Below are 19,553 nucleotides of genomic sequence, written 5' to 3'. Positions count from 1 at the left end.
AGTGGTTCGGAGGACAGTAGCAGTGTTTTCCGAGAGGGAGCTCGAGAGTGGGTGTTGCGGAGGAGCAACAGAGCAATGTTTTCAGAGTGAGGAAGACGAAGAGTGAGGTTGACATTTGGAGATCTTTGGTGCCGGAGATGGAAGAGAAGGTGTGGGGACAAGTTCGGATGTCGAAAATGTAGGGTCTCTGGAGCCATGGGACGAGGAAATGGGTTCCTTCGCCGACGAGTTGTGTGATCTTCTAAAATCTAGATTTGAATGCTCTGATTTCCTTGAAAAGCTAGAGAGTGCCCAAGCATCAGTTTCGCAAAATTTGGCTGAAGAAGGAAATTCTTGGGACATGATCAGTGAAAATGATCTATGGGAAGGTGGAAGCATGGAGCTGGACCAAGATGATTATGTTACACCAAGCCTAAGAGCAGGAGCAGAAAGACCTGCTGGAGGGGGGTCCGACATGAGGAGACCATAGTGGCACCGATTGTGGCCGTTGTTGGGAGGTATGGCAGACATGTTATGTGCTTAGTTTTCTCATCGTCCGGCGGGCGGCTAAGGCAAGGTTGCCGCCCGCCGGTGAAGCAAAATTACTAGGTTGTTAACCTTGCTCTGATACCATGTAAAAATAAATTGATAGAGAGAGAATAAATTGTATGTATTATTGATTGATGTAATGTTATATATATTACAATGATTCATGATTCCTATATATAGAAGAGGGTGAGTGTGTAGTAGGTAAGGAGTAGGTGAAGTGGAGGTGGTTGTGGTGTAGTGGGTTAGGTTTAGTGGAGTAGGTGAGGTGGTAGTGGTGTAGTGGGTTAGGTTTAGTGGAGTAGGTTTAAGTGGGTGAAGTAGGTGATAGGTTTTAACATGAACAACTTGATGTGAAGACCGCATTTCTTCATGGTGATCTTGAAGAAGAAATTTACATGGAGCAACCAGAAGGTTTTGTGGAAAAAGGGAAAGAGAAATTTGTTTGCAAATTGAAGAAAAGTTTGTATGGTCTCAAGCAAGCCCCGCGGCAATGGTACAAAAAATTTGACTCTTTCATGATGAATAATGGTTTTTCTAAAACCACTTCGGACCATTGTGTGTTTGTGAAAAATTTCCCGAATGGCAAATTTATTATTCTTTTGCTTTATGTTGATGACATGTTAATTATGGGTCAAGATTCTACCATGATAAACAGGTTGAAACTGGAGTTGAGCAAGTCTTTTGCTATGAAAGATTTGGGATCGGCAAAACAAATACTTGGTATGAAAATTGTTCGTGATCGCAAAAAGGGGCTGATTTGGTTGTCTCAAGAAAGCTACATTGAGAAAGTTCTTGAGAGGTTCAACATGAATACAGCAAAGCCGGTTGGTTGTCCACTTGCGAGTCACTTCAAACTTAGTTCGAATCAATGTCCTACAAGTGAGAGAGACAAGGAAGAGATGTTGAAAGTTCCTTATGCTTCAGCAGTTGGTTCTTTGATGTATGCCATGATTTGTACAAGGTCGGATATTGCTCACACTGTTGATGTGGTGAGTCGGTTTCTCTCTAATCCGGGTAAAGAACATTGGGTAGCGGTAAAATGGATTCTAAGATATCTTCGAGGGATTTCGAAGGTGTGTTTGTGTTTTGGGGATGGTAAGCCGATGCTTGATGGGTTCACGGATTCTGACATGGCCGGTGATGTTGATTCTAGGAAATCTACTTCGGGGTATTTGATCACTTTTGTAGGGGGAGCTGTGGCATGGCAATTTAAATTACAAAAATGTGTTGCTCTCTCAACTACCGAAACTGAATTTATTGCTATTACGAAAGCTTGCAAAAAAGAGTTATGGCTGAAGAAATTTTTGCAAGAGTTGGGTTTGAAACAAGAAAAGTATATGCTTTATTGTGATAGTCAAAGTGCTATTCACTTGAGTAAAAATTCTACTTTTCATTCAAGATCGAAACACATTGATGTGAGATACCACTGGATTTGTGATGTGTTAGATTCGAAATTGTTACAACTCGAAAAGGTTCACACAGATGATAATATTTCATATATGTTGGCTAAGACTTTGTCGAGGGACAAACATTTGAAGTGTCGATCTTTGGTGGGTATGGTTGATATCTCCACCTAAGTCGGTAGGGGGAGAATTGTTAGGTATACCTCCTTATTGGAGTGTGGGACCCAATTGGTTTGTTAAAGAATTTTATTTTGGTTTGGTATTAATTATAATATATTTTTATATATTATATTTAATTTGTGGAGACCCAATCTAATTTGATAACAATTAGGGTTTGATTACAAAACTTAAAATTTAATTATATATATATATGTGGCGTGGTTTTTGGCGAAACACACAGTTTCGGAATTGTTGAACTAATAGCAGTGTTTTTCATCAAGTTCGGTGGGCTTTTGTTCCTAAAGCACTGTTTGAAGTTTGGTTGACAACTTCGGCATTGAAGAAGTTGATTTGGTGAAGTTATTTTGGGTGTTCTTCAACTCTTATTCTGAAGATTTTGGTTCATTTATTTGGTGAAGTCTTTCCTCTTTGTTTATTTGTGATTATTTAGAATTCACTAAGGGTGATTTTGTGAGGCCATTAGTGTCTCGTTTGTAATCGTTTAAAACTTATTTCATTAATAGTAAAATCAAATTTCGATCCCATAAACGTACCTCACGTTGAAAATCCACGCTCCTTATTTGAGGTATACCCATCATCTCTCTCGCTCACGGTCTCTTTGTGTCTCTCGCTCTCTCTCTCTCTCTCTCTGTCTTCCTTCCTCTGTTTCGCCGTTTTCTGATTATGGCTTTAGGGTTTTATATGCTTGATTTATACTTGATTCAGTTGGTTTATATGTTTGATTCAGTTGATTTATTCTTTCAATCTCTCTCACAGCCGAACCCATTTCAATACATCATTGTCTTGGTTTATATGCTTATATATGATGTGAGTGAAAATGCCTTACTGTTGAATTTGATTTTCGTGTGGTTTTGATTTGTTTCAGCCTCGGCTATAAGCTTTCTCATGGAATCATCTCTCTCTCTCACAACAAATTGCTACTTCTGCAACCATCTCTCTCTCTCTCTGTGTGTCTATATATATATATATATGTTTATATTTAAAATCTATTTGGCTGTTGAGAAAATGTAGGAAAATGAGTGAAAACAGAATTCTTTGGTGAGTAAAAATAATAGAAATGAAGAGAGAAAAAAACTCTCATCACATTGTTTGACTGACTGAAGAGGTGAGAAATGGTGAGAATAAGAACTCTATTTAAATTTGTTTTTTGTTTCTCACCAAAAATTGGTGAGATTTGGCGAGAAATCAAAGTTGCTTTATAATTGTTTTTTTTTCTTCAAAATACCTAATTTTCCATCTAAATACAAAAATTTAAAATAAAATTACACATGGTGAGAAAGAGTTTTTTTTTTTTTTTTCCCTCCTGACCTAGATAAGAAATCATGTTCTTGTCATTTTTTTTTTCTCATCTAATTTACCAAAGGGACAGTATATATTTTAGGTTGTTTTTTGTGACATGGGAGTTGTCAATCAATTTAAATTTTTTGAAGTTTTAATGTTTTGTTTAATGAATATGATTACAGAAGCCTTATGTTGTGGAATAGAGTGACGAGGATTTGGAGGACAATGAGGAGGAGCCTCAACCACATGGAACTGCTGAAGAGGAGGAAGAAAGCGAGATAGTTGAATCTGATCTCGAGTTTAAAGGTGAAACTGTGGAACCTGACAATGATCTGCCACAGAAGGTGTGTCTGCGTTGTTACTCTTATTAAGCAAGCTGATTTTGATATCTCTTTAACATTGAATTTTGCAGATGGGAGGCCCTTCTGTCGAGGTCACAGAAGAAAACGGGATGCTGCCCAAGACGCAAAGGCAAAGGCCATGGAAGCAATTTCTGAAGGTATTTTAATTTCATTACATACAGACAAACAGCTATAATGTATGCATGGAAAAACATGTTTGCAAAATTTGATGGCTTTGTGGTTGATCAGGTAAGCCCGATGAAGCAATTGAGTATCTCACGCAGGCGATTTTGCTCAACCTAACCTCAGCAATTATGTATGCAACTAGAGGTAAAGTGTTTGTCAGTAATGGTGCTTTCTTCCACTCCTTTCTTTGTATCTCTTTCTATGTTTTGTGTTTATGTTCTTATATTTGATGTAGAAAATTTTCTTTAATTTTTTACAGCTACTGTGTATATAAAATGAAGAAACCCAATGCTGCTATCCGAGATGCCAATGCTGCTCTGGAGGTTTTTCTTGTTTTCCTCACTTAGTAGAATAGTATAGTTTCTTGATTGTAATTTAGAAATATACTGGACACGTCATGAATGCATCTGCAATTTCATCCTCATTACATTCGGTGTGATCACATTTGTTGCATTCGTGTCATCCTTATTATCATCCTGTATGGTTGATCAAATTTATATAGTCAATTTTAAATTATACTCTACTTATGTATGAGTCCTGAAGATGGCTAGAATGTGATGTTTTTTTTGTGATGATGGGTTTTGCATTTCCTTGAATGCTTATTACAGATTAATCCAAATTTGGCTAAAGGGTACAAATCCTATGGCATGGCATGGGCAATGGTTGGGTAATGGGGAGAGACTGCTAAGGATCTTCACTTGGCTTCAAAACTGGACTATGATGAGGAAATAAATGCTGTACTAAAGAAGGTTTGCCTTCTTTTTTAATGTTTTGAAATACTATGTATCTTTTACATTATTAAGGGTAATCTTTCCCTGATGTTTCTTTGCAGCTGGTGCTGTCTTTTCTTTCTTTGTTTCTTTATTTTTATTTTTATTTTTTTCTTTTGGGTGAGATTTTGGAGGATGCATTCTGCGCTATGATAAAGATGCTTACAAGTAACAAGCATACACATTATTGTGAAAGACATGAGAACATGCTAAAAGAGGAGTGAAACCATTGTATTAGCATTTCTTGTTTTAGCATCTCACTTAAGTTTTTCTGCACAGGTTGAACCCAATGCACAACAAAATTAAAGAACATCGTAGGAAGTATGAGAAGTTGGGCAAAGAATGAGAGGAAAGAAAGATTCAACATAAGAGACAACGCCGTCATGCTGAAGCTCAGGTATGATATACTTGTTAATAAAGTTCCCTATTAATCATCTTGAACAAAAGCTACTCAAGAAAGTAACAAACTTTCTCCCAAAAATATGGTAGAAAAGCAGCATGATCTAAATGAAAACAAAACTGGGAAAAAAAAAAAAAGAAAAAAAATAACCGATTGTTTCGATTAATATAAAAAAACAAACCCGACTTTTGCCTCATAAGGCAGAACTTGACTAAGAACCAACTGGAAATACTAGATCTTGAATTGTGGGATTTGTTAATAAGGAGTTGAAAATTTTGAAACCACAGAATCCATGTCACTCTTAATTCTTAAACAACGTACAAACATCTTTCTAAAATTGGACCAATGGTTTGAATTCACATCCTTCTAAAATCTTGCAAAGTGATTTGAAATGCAGAGAAAGTGTAGCTAAATTGTGGTCCCACAAGACAAACATCTACCTTCCACATATGCATGTTGTGCAAGACAACACTCCAAATAATCTCTGAACAAAGCTTCTAACATAGGTATTCATTTTATTTTCTGGATTGAAAATTTTTAGTACTTCATTGTTAATTTTTATGAAATAAAGACTCTTACATATCACATGCCCTATCCTTAGAAACCACAATAATTCAATTTTATTCAATTCAAACTCAAGTTTCGTTAATTCTCAGCTTAAAAATTAAATAATTTTGTTCCCATTTATTAGTTAATTGAATTCTTTTCAGAATCACCTAAATATTTTTCTCAAACTTTCACTTCCTGCGTCATTATGTAGGCATAAAAGGTTCTACTATTTTTAAATATGATAGACTCCACGTATACACATTGACATTTATTATTCGAATACTTGTTCTAGAGTTTTTTTTCTCCTTCCTTCCCCCCTCCCCCCTCTTTTTTATAGCTCTTTAGTTTTTTTTTTTAGTAATGGGAATGGGTAAAATAAAAGTAAGCCTCTTGATTCTATGGTTTAGATTATTTGTTAATTTGATTATTTAAATTGCTGGCAAACACATTGTCTTTTGTTAATTTTTCAGCTATTACATTCATTAGGTGAGCAAGGATGATACATTGAAGATGTATAGTAATATGGTTACCCTTCAAACTATGGACACCATCTTCTACGAAGCACAAAGGCAAGGAAGAATTTCCTTCTATATCACCTCATATGGAGAAAAGGCTATCATCTCCACAGACATTTTATGTAGTATACATAGCATAGAATGCAAATAAATATATAAAGATAGCAAGCAAATGCTTGTGCTGTTTGTAGCTTATATTACATATGAACATTTTAAATTATTTTATAAAAAATAATCAATTGAACAAGTGGAAGAAGACTTGACTAAGGAGTTTAAACCATAGTCTAAGCAATATTTTTGGTAAATTGAAAAGTCACAATGAGCAAAAAAGAGTGTTGCTGCTGTTTTTGGAGTGCTGCTACTGCAGAAAAGGAGTGCTGCTGCTGCTGCTGTTAGTTGCTAGATGCTGCTGTAGAAATGGCTAGTTGCTACTGCAGAAATGGAGCGTTGCTAGCTGCTGCTGTTGCTGCTGCTAGTTGCTAGATATGGAAAGCTCTGCCTTGTGCTGTTCTTTGGATCAATTTGGATGAAGACAGATGTGGCAATGTGGATGAAGACTCTCTTCCTGGGCAGGTTCTACTCTGTGCATAACTTTGTGGCAAATCTACAGCAGGTAAGGAAGTCCATTGGGTTAGGTAGATGAGTTTAAGTTGGGTGTTTGGGAATGTGATTAGTTTGTTCTGATCTTACCTTTGGAAAATAGGCCTAAGGACTAAATTTAGGTACTTCATAGCACAACAACTTGGTAAGTTTGTTATTGAATTTTCCCACAATTGCTTTTTCTTAGTCTTACTTCTTGCATTAATCAAGATGACTGAGGAAACTATTACTCTTTTTTTTTTTTTTTGGATTAAAATTCTAGCTTTCGATTGACAACCTCATCATGCCATTGTTCAAATTGTTTGTTAGGCTCTAATTTATTTAGCCATGAATGAAATTTATGTTTCTTTTTCTTTCTATTTTCCCAATTATTCCTTTTAGTTGCTGCCTAAAAGGATAATAAATTGGATTTGTGTAGTCGAAAAAGGGCGTTTCGGGGGCGAAAATTCAAAACAGCCCCCAAACCACCGTGTGACTCTCATAGACAGCTTCCCCATGACAAATAAGACTTGTGACAACTGACGAAATGTAATTCGGACCCGTAGGTAGGGAGTTAGAGTTGAATACTTAGTCAAAAAAGGGCGTTCCGGGGGTAAAAATTCAAAACTGCCCCCGAACCACCATGTGGCTCTCAAGGATAGCTTCCCCCTAACAAATAGGACCTGTGACAACCGACGGAATGTAATTCAGACCTATAGGTTGGAAGTTAGAGCCGAATACGCGCTAAACTTAGTTGAAAAAGGGCGTTCTGGGGGTAAAAATTCAAAACAGCCCCTGAACCACTATGTGGCTCTTACTGACAGCTTTCCCTTGACAAATAAGACCTGTGACAACTGACGGAATGTAATTCGGACCCGTAGGTTGGGAGTTAGACCCGAAAACGCCTTAAACTTAGTTGAAAAAGGGCGTTCCGGGGGCTAAAATTCAAAACAGCCCCCAAACCACCGTGTGGTTCTCACGGACAGCTTCCCCATGACAAATAGGGCTTGTAACAACTGACAGAATGTAATTCGGACCCGTAGGTCTGGATTTAGAGCCAAATACGCACTAAACTTAGTCGAAAAAGGGCGCTCCGGGGTGAAAATTCAAAACAGCTCCCGAACTACTGTGTGGCACTCACGGACATCTTCCTTTTGACAAATAAGACCTGTGAGAACTGACGGAACGTAATTCGGACCCGTAGGTTGGTTAGTTAGAGCCGAATACGCTCTAAACTTAGTCGAAAAAGGGCGTTTCGGGGGTGAAAATTCAAAAAAGCTCCCGAATGACCATGTGGCTCACACGGATAGCTTCATCATGAAAAATAGGACTTGTGAGAATTGACAGAACGTAATTCGGACCCGTAGGTTGGGAGTTAGGGCCGAATACACACTAAACTTATTTGAAAAAGGGCGTTTTGGGGCGAAAATTCAAAACAGCCCCCGAATGACCGTGTGGTTCACACGGACAGTTCCCCCATGACAAATAGGACTTGTGACAACTGACACAACGTAATCCGGACCCCATAGGTTGGGGGTTAGAGCCGAATACGCCCTAAACTTAGTCAAAAAAGGGCGTTTCGGGGGGCAAAAATTCAAAAACAGCCCCCGAAGGACCGTGTGGCTCACACGAATAGCGTCGCCATGACAAATAGGACTTATGAGAACTGATGGAACGTAATTCGGACCCGTAGGTTGGAAGTTAGAGCCGAATATGCCCCAAACTTAGGCCAGGTTTGGCATCTTTAATAAAAGTCAAAAAGTCACTGTCATATTTAAGTCACATCATCTCATTTAAGTCACATCACCTCTCTACCACATCACTTCAAGCCCAACCCATATTTCATAAAAAGTCAAAAAGTACACTTATTTAGAACATCTCAAACAACCCCTTAGTTAAAAAAGGATTTTTCGGGGGCAAAAATTCATAACAGTCCCCGAACCACCATGTGGATCACACGGATGGTTCCCCCATGAAAAATAGGACTTGCCAGAACTGACGAAATATAATTCGGACCTATAGATTGGGAGTTAGCTGAATACGATCCAAACTTAGTCGAAAAAGGGTGTTTCGGGGGTGAAATTTCAAAACAGCCCTCAAACGACCGTATGGCTCACACGGATAGCTTTTCCATGACAAATAGGACTTGTGAGAACTGACATAACGTAATTCAGACCCGTAGGTTGGGAGTTAGAGCCGAATACGCCCTAAACTTAGTTGAAAAAAGGCGTTTCGGTGGGCGAAAATTCAAAACAGCCCCCGAACGACCGTGTGGCTCACACGGACAGTTCCCCCATGACAAATAGGACTTGTGACAACTGACGCAACGTAATCCGGACCCCATAGGTAGGGAGTTAGAGCCGAATACGTCCTAAACTTAGTCGAAAAAGGACTTTCCAGGGGTGAAAACTCATAATAACTCCCGAACCACTGTGTGGCTCACACAGATAGTTCCCCCATGCCAAATAGGACTTGAGAACTGACAAAACATAATTCGGATCTGTAGGTTGGGAGTTAGAGCCGAATACACGCTAAACTTAGTCGAAAAAGGGCGTTTCGGGGGCGAAAATTTAAATCATCCCTCGAAGGACCGTGTGGCTCACACGAATAGCGTCGCCATGACAAATAGGACTTGTAAGAACTGACGGAACGTAATTCGGACCCGTAGGTTGGGAGTTAGAGCCGAATATGCCCCAAACTTAGGCCAGGTTTGACATCTTTAATAAAAGTCAAAAAGTCACTGTCATATTTACGTCACATTATCTCATTTAAGTCACACCACCTCTCTACCACATCACTTCAAACCCAACTCATATTTCATAAAAAGTCAAAAAGTGTACTTATTTAGAACATCTCAAACAACCCTTTAGTTGAAAAAGGACTTTTTGGGGGCGAAAATTCATAATAGCCCCCGAACCACCATGTGGATCACACGGGCAGTTCCCCCATGAAAAATAGGACTTGTCAGAACTGACGGAACATAATTCGGACCTATAGGTTGGGAGTTAGCTGAATACAGTCTAAACTTAGTCGAAAAAGGGCGTTTCGGGGGCGAAATTTCAAAACAGCCTCCGAACGACCATGTGGCTCACACGGATAGCTTTGCCATGACAAATAGGATTTGTGAGAACTGACAAAACGTAATTCAGACCCGTAGGTTGGGAGTTAGAGCCGAATACGCCCTAAACTTAGTCGAAAAAAGACGTTTCGGGGGGCAAAAATTCAAAACAGCCCCCGAACGACTCTGTGGCTCACATAAACAGTTCCCCCATGACAAATAGGACTTGTGACAACTGACGCAATGTGATTCGGATCCCGTAGGTTGGGAGTTAGAGCCGAATACGCCCTAAACTTAGTCGAAAAAGGACTTTCCAGGGGTGAAAACTCATAACAACTCCCGAACCACTGTGTGGCTCACACAGACAGTTTCCCTATGCCAAACAGGACTTGTGAGAATTGACGAAACGTAATTCGGATCTGTAGGTTGGGAGTTAGAGCCGAATATGCCCTAAACTTAGTCGAAAAAGGGCGTTTCTGGGGTGAAAATTCAAAACAACCCCCGAATGACCATGTGGCTCACACAAATAGCATTTCCATGACAAATAGAACTTGTGAGAATTGACGGAACGTAATTCGGACCCCTAGGTTGGGAGTTAGAGCCGAATACGTCCTAAACTTAGTCGAAAAAGGGCTTTCCGGGTGGGAAAAATTCATAACAGTCCCCAAACCACCGTGTGGCTCACACGGACAGTTCCCTCATGACAAATAGGACTTGTGAGAGCTAATGAAACGTAATTCGGACCCTTAGGTTGGGAGTTAAAACCGAATACGCACTAAACTTAGTCGAAAAAGGGCGTTCCAGGGGTGAAAATTCAAAACAGCTCCTAAACTACCGTGTGGCTCTCACGGACCGCTTCCTCTTGACAAATAAGACCTGTGAGAACCGACGGAATGTAATTTGGACCCGTAGGTTGGGAGTTAGAGCCGAATACGCTCTAAACTTAGTTGAAAAAGGGCGTTTCGGGGGCGAAAATTCAAAAAAGCCCTCGAACGACCGTGTGGCTCACATGGATAGCTTTGCCATGACAAATAGGACTTGTGAGAACTGAAGGAACATAATTTGGACCCGTAGGTTGGGAGTTAGAGCCGAATGCGCCCTAAACTTAGTCGAAAAAGAAGTTTCTGAGGGAAAAAATTCATAACAGCCCCCGAACCACCACATGGCTCACACGGACAGTTCCCCTATGACAAATAGGACTTGTGAGAACTGACGGAACGTAATTCGGACCCGTAGGTTTGGAGTTAGAGCCAAATACACTCTAAACTTAGTCAAAAAAGGGCGTTTCGGGGGCGAAAATTCAAACAGCCCCCGAACAACCGTGTGTCTCACACGGATAGCTTCGCTATGACAAGTAGGACTTATGAGAACTGGCGGAATGTAATTCGAACCCATAGGTTGGGAGTTAGAGTCGAATACGCTCTAAACTTAGTCGAAAAAGGGCATTTCGGGGGCGAAAATTCAAAACTGCCCCCGAACCACCGTGTGACTCACACGAACAGTTCCCCCATGTCAAATAGGACTTGTGACAACTGACGGAACGTAATCCGGACCCCGTAGGTTGGGAGTTAGAACCGAAAACGCCCTAAACTTAGTCGAAAAAGGAATTTATGGGGGTGAAAATTCAGAATGGCCCCCGAACCATCGTGTGGTTCACACGGGCAGTTCCCCCATGACAAATAGGACTTGTGAGAACCGACGGAACGTAATTCGGACCCGTAGGTTGGGAGTTAGAGCCGAATACACCCTAAACTTATTCGAAAAAGGGTTTTCCGGGGGCGAAAATTCATAACACCCCCCGAATACGCCTTACACTTAGTCGAAAAACTTGCAACACTTAGTTAAAAAAGCAACAACTTTATTAAAATAACATCTACATATTCTAATAATTGCCTTTATATATTTATAGGATGAAGAAATTACATATTGTTTGTGCAGTTGGTTGGAATAAATATTGCATGATACATATATATATATATATATATATATATATATATATACTTTCTTTTATTTCCAAGAAGACGTTTCTTGATTGTTCTACCTTGAAATGCATGTTAGAACATGTTCCATGTGACTGACTGCATTGATATTTTGTAACCAATTCTAATGTTTCGTTTTTTGTTTTTCTTTGTAGATGGTTTTGTTGCGTGGACTTGTGGATAATCCATATTGATGTATGGAGAAGAATTTTCACTTTTGTATAGAACCAATATAATACTTTTGTCGTCCTCAGCTTTTGTGTAGTTCATTATTACTTATACAAAAAACTTTTGGCAATCAACAGATAATGACTGCCGTGGTACATACATACCATTTGTCGGCGTATATATAAGACGTTTTGTCATGGTCTATAGAAAACTTTTGTTGTTGTACATATATCACCTTTTGTTGTGGTACAGATTATGATGGTAATTTGTACCATGCCAAATGGTAATTTGCTTGGTAGTAAATTTATTTTTTTGTATACAGAAGGCTTTGATTTTTGTATGATATATTTTGTATGGAATTATTGTTTTAGTTTGGGCAATAGTTGATTTGTATGGAATTTGATATTTAATGTTATTTATTTTGGCATATGGATGAGATTGTGGAATGATTGATAGTATGTATCATTTTGTTTTTGTACATATTACAGGTTGCATTGTATATAGACAGGTTGTGGAGAAATTATAATTTCGCGATAAAACATAATATCATATTTTTGGCGACTAAACAATTAGTAGCTAAAAAGAAATTGGGAAAAGACATTTGGCGACTAAAAGTTTTGTAGCAAAAAAAAAAAGACATTTGGCGACTAAAAGTTTTGTAGCCAAAAAGAAAAAAAGACATTTAGCGACTAAAAGTTTAGTAGCAAAAAAAAAGACATTTGGCGACTAAAATTTTAGTAGTCAAAAGAAAATCAAATATTTGGCGACTAAAATATTTCGTAGCTAAAAATAAAAAACTAAATTATAAACACACTTTTGCCGACTAAAATTTTAGTAGCAAAAAATGTAGAACTTTAGGTGACCAAATATTTAGTAGCCAAAAGAGGAGCTCTTTGCCGACTAAACATTTAGTCGCCAAAGATGGGGATTTTCAGCGACTAAATTTTTAGTAGCTAAAAAAGAACTTTTTGCCGACTAAAATTTTAATAGCTAAAAAGGTGGGATTTTAGGCGACTAAAAGTTTGATCGCCGAAAAGGGTCTAATTTAATTTAATGTCTAACCTTTTGGTGACTAAATATTTAGTCGGCAAATGATTACATTTGGCAATTAGCTTTCTTGACTACTCTTCGGCTACTAATTTTGCGACCAAAAAATTTAGGGCTGGTTTGGCTTATCCTAAATAAGCCAAAAAGTCAAAAAGTTACTCCAAAATTCAAAAAGATATCACTATTCACCACAAAAAAAAAATAATAATAATTATTATTTTCTGCCCAAAGTACACACCGAATTGACCAAAAGCCAGCTGCTGTGCAGCGGCAGTGCACATATATGAAATGATTGGGTGTGATTTGCACACACACCACTGTTTGGCCTGCGGGGGCTATCACGGGTCCCGTTTTGATAATCTGAACCGTAAATGTGTAGAACTCGTCGAGTACTATATGTCTGCAAAAAATCACATTGATCGGATATCGATAACTATATGATCAGATCAGTTATGTACGACAAATGGATGGTATTATAATTAATGATTGAAAAATAAATATATCTGATCAGATAGCTATCGATATCCGATTAACGTGATTTTTTATAGGTACATAGTGTTCGACGAGTTATACATATTGAACGGTTCAAATTATTAAAATGGGACCCGTGATAACCCCCACAGACCAAACAAAACCGTGCAGTGCTTTGTACAAAAAATAGCCAATAATTTCCAACTCCCATTCACACCTTCCGATTTGTACGGCTGGGGCCCACCTGTCACTATTCATCTCTTACACACTCTTTTTATACAATTTTTTAATACACATTTTTTTATAAAAATCCAAAAAGTTAACCCAAACCTCCATATTTTTTTCTCAACTTTTTTAGTCCAAAAAGACAAAAAGTGCACTTTTTTAGGACACCCCAAACCAGCCCTTAGTCACTAAAGCCCTTCGGCGACTAAAATTGACTTTTGGCGACTACAAATTTAGTCGCCAAAAGTGAAAATTCTTGTAATGTTGACTTATACAAATTATACAGCCAACATTACCCTCCGCACTAATATACTCAATACTTACTATCTAAGTAGTCGAAAGGAATGATACAATTCGCATGGCCAAACAAACCTTCTTTGACATAGATCAAGCATACAAAGAGTTGTTAGATAATGATGTTCGCCTTCGAAAGAATTTTCATGCATTTATTAGCCACCCCTATCCATCTCCATTTATTTAAGTCATGGAAGTTTTTGCAAATCATTGACCTTTGGATCACGAACCTATTGTTCATATTTCTTTAATCCAAGACTTTGCAAAAATGGATATTGGAAGCTCTTCTTCTACCCCGAAGCCTTCTGCATGGGATGAGACTGCGGCTTCCTCTTCTTCTTCTAAAGCTTCTGGCTGGGGAAGTTGGCTAGAACTTGAGAAATCCAAGCTAAGAGAGCGAATTAACCATCGATTCGTCGAATTCGCTAATCCTCTATCTTTCATTCCTTTTGGTAGGAGCTCGGTGGTTTACCCCTATGTATCCATCAATCGCCGACGCAGTTTGAAAGACAACTTGCTTATAGCGTGGTACACATCTTTCATGCCTACGAAAATAGTGTGAGCCACTCTTCGTCCAGAGGAAGCATAAGTGTACAACCTGTCATTCTTAGCCTAGAGGGCAAAATTTTGCTCTTCTGACTGGCTTGAATGTGTAAATAACCCACAGTTCCATTCTTCCTTTAGGATGGATCCTCATGCGCCTCCTCTTTCTCAAAACCCTCACTGGATGGAAGAACTGAGACTTACTCTCTTTGAGAATTAGTTTTTTCCTTCCTACGAACCTCCAGCTCCCCCCACTATATTTGAGCGATATCAAGCTCAGCTTCTGCTTGCAGTCTTTTCTCGCTTGCCCTTCAATGTTCTTGGGGGGGGGGGAATGTTCCTCTTAAGAACTTTCGATGGGCTTATGACATTATGACTCGGGGTCATGTCCTCAACCCTATTGCTCAAGCAGAACTTCAGATGTTTTTGGATCAACTCTCACTGCTTCTTTGTTGGTACCAAACTTCTTTGGCTACCACTTAATTTTTGGAAAAAATCTCAGCCTGTTGAATTCACACCCAGTATGAAGCAGAAAGCCTTATCGACGAATATAATGACTTCAAGAATAAAGACTATGCATATTAGGATGATTTAGATATGGATGGGATGGAACAAGGATTGAAGGAAATAGAGTTTGAAATAAAAGCTGAACAACTTTTTTATCAAATAAAAACATATCAGCTACAACAACCTAGCTTGGAGATAATAGAAGACAGAATAAAAAAGGAACAGAAATTCATTGACCATTGTTGGAACAAATTCCATGACCTTGTTATTTTTTTTATTCCTTATTTCTATGAAATTGAATTTGTAGCCAAAAAGGCTTTCTGATGTAATTAATTTCATCTTAATAAAGCTAAGTTTTCCTTTCTTTATTTGGCATGGTCTGATTTTATTCTATTCACCCAAAACAAACAAAATTAGAGCTTCGAATTTACCAATTTTGTCATTCGAAACCTGATTTGAACATTTCCAATGGAATACTAGAAACCTAATTTAAATTTCCCCAGCATATGGAGTGTAATTGACAATCTTTGCCTTAGGTCTTTTCATTTCAATTAGATGGTTAACACAATCAACAGTTTCGAATTAACCAATTCTAACTGCAGAGTATTTTAAATTTTACTTTGAAAGATTTTTCTTTCAACAAGAAACCCAAGAGCGAGTCTTTAATCCCCCTGAAGTAAATAAACACCTGAGCATTTTTGTACTCTTAGGTATGAACTGTGCTTTGAAGTCAACTTCTTGCTTTCGAAGCCCTAGCTAGATCTTTGTCACCTAACTTTGAAGCTAAAGCTTGGCTTCGAAGCCAAATATTTGATTTCGAAGCCAATACAAGTGTTTGAGATACGTTTCCCTCCCAAATTATCAATATTGAGAGAAATTTTTCGCATCAGTACCTTCAGTACTTTTTTTTATGAACTCTAACTATTTAAAACGATTATGCATTTTTTCGGACAGAAAGGTTTAAAAACCCTTTCCTTTCGTGATTTTAATTTACTTGCTTGCCTAACACACAAACCCTTCATCTCAATTGATTTCTTCTCTCCTTTACCCTATTTCTTAACTTCATCTTCTGAAAACTTTTTGCTAATGGCTTCTTCCTCCTCGAAGATACCAGTCGTGGAGCGTGTGAGTCCATTTGTAGCCTTAAGAAGGATCATTGTTGAAGAGTGTGAGAAATACAAAGCTGGCGAAAAGAGTGTTATTGATGGGCGCATTTTCATTCCTTGTTGCCATAAACAATAGGAATATGTGCTTGGGCATATTTTTAAAGAGGTCCCTACTCAACTTCCAGTTGTGTACCCGCATTTGGAGGATTATTGCCTCCTTTATAAAGGCGGTCTTGATTGGGGAAGCTGGAGAATGAGCTGACCCCATCACTGTTGGCCCATAGTAAGACCGGAATGGAAGGAATGGTATGATCAGGTCGTCCCTGCTAGGGCACTGGATCTTTAGGAGCTTTGCCTCTTTGATGGCCTTCAATTGTCCAGGTTCACCATTTCAGAGGACCCATTTTTAATACCTTCTGCTATTTGTTTTTGAAATTCTGCTTTCAATTTCTTCCAATTTAGATGTGGGATGATGACTCCTACTGTCCTTGACATTTGCCATCTGTTAGGATTATCCCTTATTGGTACTCCCATTGGTCTAAACTACCTTGACCTCAAAACCCCTATTTCTTTTCCCCCCCTGAACTCATCCTATAGTGACTTTGTCAAGGTTGAGAACAAAAGAGAAGGCCCTGTGACTGATAAAGAATTCTTTTCTTTTTTATTGTATTAGCTTTACAAATTCCTCTTCTGTACTTCTTCTCAGAGGATCATGCTTGAGTTTGCCCCTCTTACCAAAGCCTTTGTTTTTCATAAAAGGGTAGCCTTAGCTCTATATGTTTTGGGTCATGTCTATAGAGCTTGTTCCCTATTTTGTGAAAAACCCATGGATGCCAATCAAGGAGGCCCATTTTAGGTACTCAAACTCTGGCTTTTTGCATACTTCACTGATTTGCAGTCTAAATGTTTAAAGTTTTTGATGCCAAATCCCATCACTTATGGTATGAAGTTAGCTAATGTTTCACTTTATCCTTTCAACTTTGCCTTTTACTTTTCTTTCTTTTACCAACTCCCAGCTTTCCCTTCTTCTCACACATTCTTCTGCCCCTTTGAATCTACCAATATTGGCCCAGCCTGGTTGAGGACCTTTTTGAGTGATAGGTCCTGCTCTAGGCCTCAGCACAAAAATATGTGGGCTTCTATTTTGATCACAAGGGAACTATTCATTGGCACTATGAATCCCAGAGCTTATAAGTGCATCTCTGAGCCCTATTGCCCTGCCCAATTTGCTAGGCAATTTGGACTCTCACAAGCAATCCCTATCCCTCTCTGCAGTTAGTCTAATTCAAACCTTGCAAGCAGAGAATTAAAAGTTCCAATATCTAGATTAGAAGAAGCAACCTCCAAGTTTATTCAAGACTTAATTGATTTTGAGTACCTACCCTTCATTCCCCAAAACAATATGCTGAAAAGGTACCAGAACTGGTGAATGGCCAATATGGAGGTGCACTTAGCCATTTCTCCTCAAGATCTATTAGTGGTACTAGGCGTGCCTCAAGCCAAGTCCAAAGAGGCTGGAGTTGTTACTTCCTCCACGACTCATGCTACCCCAGCTTTTACCCCTGTTACTATAAAGTTTGCTCTTATTGCCTCACCTCTTCCTAGATTACTCGAGCTGCTTCGAAGAAAAGTAAGCACTGTTGCTTCTTTTCTTTTCTTCTTCTTTATGATACTTTTGCTTTTTATTTATAGTTCCTTCTTTAGTGTAGGTGGTGTAGGTGCCTCACAGGGAGGCTCTCCTCAAAGAGTTCAAGCTTTAAATCTCCTTAAGAGCAAGCAGCAATAACAAAGGAAAAGAAAGCTCTTGCTTGATCCTGAAGAAGAGGTACTTGAGGCTCACGTGGAAGAAGAGAGAATAGAGAAAGAGCAAGAGACGCTATTAAAAAGAAAGAGGAAAATGACGGTCTCTCTCTCTGATTTCACTGGGGATCCTATTCATGAAGCATTTGCTAAAGCAGTGGAAGCGGAACACTCCAAAGAAATCATTGTATTCTAGAGGGTTGAGAAGAGGAGACAACAACAAATGCTTAAGGATGAAGCTGCTGTTGTTAATGCATTCCAAAGAGAAACTGCAAGGAGGCAACAAACTGCTGAACATTATACCCTTCGCAGTTTTGTAACCATTGCTACCACTTTTGAAACTAGTAATTTCCTTTTGTATCCTCAATTTCCTTTCTCAAGTTTTGATACTGAAGCTTAACATTGCTTCGTATTTCTTTTTTTGTAGCAATAACTACTCTACCTTCTCCTTCGATAAGGACTTCTTTAGTTTTACCTGAAGTTGAAAGACTATTAGAAGCATCCTCAAAAAAGAAAAAGAAGATTGGCACCAAAGTGCCTCGAAGTTTAGAGCCCATTCAGGCAATACTCCCACTTCCTAGTTCTGCACTTTTCGCACATTTTTTGAGGCAAAGTATTCCTATATCCTTATCCTTCGGCTTAACTCCATATCTTCCTCTTCTAACCTTTGACTCAACCTAATTTATTCTCCCCACAATCCTTGCTACTCCTTCCCGTCCTGAGGAGATTCCAGTTATTACTTCATTTCTAGTGATAGCTGATTCTCTCAGAGAAGATACTGGTAGCACACCAATTCTTTGTCCACCATCCTTATCCTGCTCCAGTCCTTTTTCTCTTGACCTATTGGTGGCCAGGACTATGGAAACTGCTAGGGACACTTCATCATCCTCTCCTATCCCTATGCAACCATCTCTTCCTTCTACTAGAGTCCTTTTTGCACCAACAATGTCAATGGAAGAGATGGACATTTTCGAAGCTAGACTGGCTAACCTTTTTGACATGCTTTCTACCATTCTAACAGCCAATAATGAAACTAAGCCATTGGTTCTGGCTGATTCTCTTTTAGAAATTTTTGAGAGCTCTTCCACCAACAGTAGGGCTTCCTCACCTTCACTGTATTTGGGTATCTGTTTGGAGTTGCTGACATTGTTCTCGAGGATCCCATTCGAAGCCTTGCAAAGACCTATCATCAAGAATGGTTTCCTCTAGTGCTGCACGGTTATTGAGTAATCCAACATGTCTATTTCAAGTGACTTGTCTCAGGCAGCAGCTACCATTGACTTTTATATCAACATCTGCCATGTTGCCAAAGCTGCAGAGGAGAAATTGTTGAGAGACCAGGAATTTGTTTCCCATATACATGCTGAGGTGTTTGAATTAAAAGAACAACATTCCCCTATCTCCCAATTTCGCACCCAACTTTTGGAGAAGAAAGCTCAACTAGAAGAAGAGTTATCAGCAGTTAACCTGGCTTTGGATCGAACTACCACCAAGCTGTAAATCACTAACCAAGGACTGGCTAATCGAATACAAGAGATGACTATAGCCATCCAGTTGTTCCTATCTTTTAAGAATAGAGAATCAATTGTAAAGGAACAACTGAAACATTGTACTGACTTTTGG

General features: G+C 38.8%; 1 pseudogene across 1 annotated transcript; it reads left to right on the top strand.

The window, feature by feature from the left end:
• The first annotated feature begins 208 nt into the window (after positions 1–208).
• LOC114318538 (TPR repeat-containing thioredoxin TDX-like) lies at positions 209–12,317 on the top strand (annotated as a pseudogene). The gene is made up of 10 exons (XR_014333896.1): positions 209–400; positions 3,596–3,736; positions 3,805–3,891; positions 3,983–4,063; positions 4,179–4,242; positions 4,528–4,668; positions 4,969–5,086; positions 5,487–5,595; positions 6,125–6,766; positions 11,925–12,317. The product of XR_014333896.1 is annotated as a TPR repeat-containing thioredoxin TDX-like (transcript).
• Positions 12,318–19,553: the final 7,236 nt, after the last annotated feature.

The sequence above is a fragment of the Camellia sinensis genome, chromosome 6 (assembly GCF_055761805.1).
Source record: "Camellia sinensis isolate YWXY chromosome 6, ASM5576180v1, whole genome shotgun sequence".
Lineage (NCBI taxonomy): Eukaryota > Viridiplantae > Streptophyta > Magnoliopsida > Ericales > Theaceae > Camellia > Camellia sinensis.
The sequence above is the reverse complement of the archived record's forward strand: the minus strand, read 5'-3'. Positions and strand labels throughout refer to the sequence as shown.